The sequence below is a fragment of the Trichechus manatus genome, unplaced genomic scaffold, assembly GCF_000243295.1.
Source record: "Trichechus manatus latirostris isolate Lorelei unplaced genomic scaffold, TriManLat1.0 scaffold00266, whole genome shotgun sequence".
In the NCBI taxonomy this organism is placed as follows: domain Eukaryota; kingdom Metazoa; phylum Chordata; class Mammalia; order Sirenia; family Trichechidae; genus Trichechus; species Trichechus manatus.
The window spans coordinates 488,841-491,362 of NW_004444202.1; positions in this window are offsets into that span (position 1 = coordinate 488,841).

The window sequence follows — 2,522 nt, forward strand, 5'->3', positions numbered from 1 at the left end:
CTCAAGTCAATTCCAACTCATAGCGACCCTACAGGACAGAGTAGAACAGTCCCACAGAGTTTCCGTGACCTACAGCCGGTGAGAAATTAACTGTTTTTGAAGAAGGACAGGTTGTAATCAGATTTATGTTTTAGAAAGATAATTATAGTAAATATTTTTAAAGACAAGTAAATCTGGAAACAGGCTAGAAAATGGATTATACAGGGTACCAAAACCTGTGTCTGCCTAGTCAATTCTGACTCATGGAGACCCCGTGTGTATAGGGGAAGACTAAAGACAGAGAGAGTAGTTGTTGTTTTTTTTTTTAAAACAACTATTAGTAGCTCAAATGAAAGAAGATGAAAGACTGAACCAGGGCAAAGAGGTGTGATACATTTGAAAGGAACTTTTGGAATGAAAACCCTGTGCTTTTAGCACAAGTAAGATACATTGTGGATGATAGTTAACTCTTTGTTTCAATCTAAGCTACTTCTGAATTGCCAAAGAAAAAATGTCTTAAGCTACAAATAACAACACTTCCAGAAATATTATGCATAAAACTTAATTTGAGCATCTGCTTATTGATTTTGTTCCCTGCGTGAACCTGAACATTCGATCCAAAAGCATCCTGCAGTCAAAAGGATTTTTAAGATCCAAGGCAAGGGCTCAAGTTCATGTCCCCTAGTCAGCAATAAAAGGATATTGGTAGCTGACACATTACCTCTCTTTAATTTTCAAACTGACAAAAATCTTTAGGCCAATTTATTTCATTTTTAGGCATAATTTATTTTCTAATTGTTTGGGACTATAGCAATAACAGACTCCTTCCAAATATTGTAATGGCAAATTACCGCCTAATCCTCTTTCAAGGATATATATTTATCTAGCTTTTGCAGGAATTTCTTTTAGGAAATTGGTATCCAATGAGTTTTGGACACAACTTAATGATTGCCAATAGTTATTTATATAAGACTCTATATCAGAGAAATATGATCGTGGCAACATGTGGAAAAGCACACTAGAATAAGAACAAGAAAGGCTTGGTTCTCCATCTGCCACTGGTGTGTGCGGACTATGAACTTCTCTGCTCTGGGTTTCGGCTTTCTCCTTTTGTAAACAAGAACTTGGATTGGCATATTTCTAAGGTCCCTTCCAAAAATAAGTAACATTACTTAGCTACAATGTTTAAATACTACACATGACATTTTGTTCACTTTGTGTTCGCATTTAATTTCACAGAGAATTATTAACTTTTTGTTATAAAATGATACACGCTTCCTATAGAAACTTTGTAAAATACAGAGAAGTGTGGAGAAGATAATGTAATTACACCTCCCCACCTCTTTCGTAGTGAAGAATTTCCCAGTACAGTTAAAGTTGTGGATCTTTCCTGTCGTCTTGTATATTCATTAAACTAATCTGAATAACAAAAGGACTAATTGTTAGATTCTGACACATTTTCTACTTTTCTGAGGGAAAGATGTGCCTGAATGAGGCCATGAAGGCCTTATCAGGCAGAATTTAGTCTCACCTTCTGTCTTAGTCATCTAGTGCTGCTATAACAGAAATACCACAAGTGGATGGCTTTAACAGAGAGAAATTTATTCTGTCACAGTCTAGGAGGCTTGAAGTCCGAATTCAGGGCATCAGCTCCAGGGGAAGTCTTTCTCTCTCTGTCTGCTCTGGGGGAAGTTCCTTGTTATCAATCTTCCCCAGTCAAAGAGTTCCTCTGCTCAGGGGCCCTGGATCCAAAGGATGTGCTATTCTCCTGGCTCTTGTTTCTTGGTGGTATGAGGTCCCCATGTCTCTCTGCTCTCTTCTCTCTTTTGTATCTCGAAAGAGATTGACTTAAGACACAACCTAATCTTGTAGATTGAGTCCTGCCTCATTAACATAATTGCCGCTAATCTCATCTCATTAACGTCATAGAGGTTATATAACATTTTATTAGAACGTTATATAACCATGTGTTGCAAATCCATAGGAAAATCATATCAGATGACAAAATGGCGGGCAATCACACAACACTGGGAATCATGGGTCAGCCAAGTTGACACACATTTTTGGGGGATACAATACAATCCATAACACCTTCTGTCTCCCAAGCTCCTAAAACTGAATACCCTAAAGGGCTCCACCTAGATGCCTAAGCCTGGTCTGCCTAGTTCTGACCCCCAAGTGACTGGAGATCTGCCATTAAGGGCCCCTTAGCAACCAGACCACCAAGTCTCTGATTCGCCATCTCCCTGAGTTCATCCTTAAGACCAGGCCCCATTCTCCAGCTTATCTGATTACCCTGTCTAGTTCCCAAATGAACCTCTTAGACTAAGTCTTGTCCCTGCTCTGAAACACAACTAGACTTGGTTAGAAACTTGGAGACTTGCCAGATTCTTCGCTGGGGATGGTGAGGAGGGTCAGTGTTGTCGACTTGTATCAGAACTACCTTTATGAGCATAATTTCCTTGAACAGAACAAAGATATGGCACTTTAAGAAAATCTATCACATACATGAACATCTTGTTGTTGGGTACCATGAAGTCGAT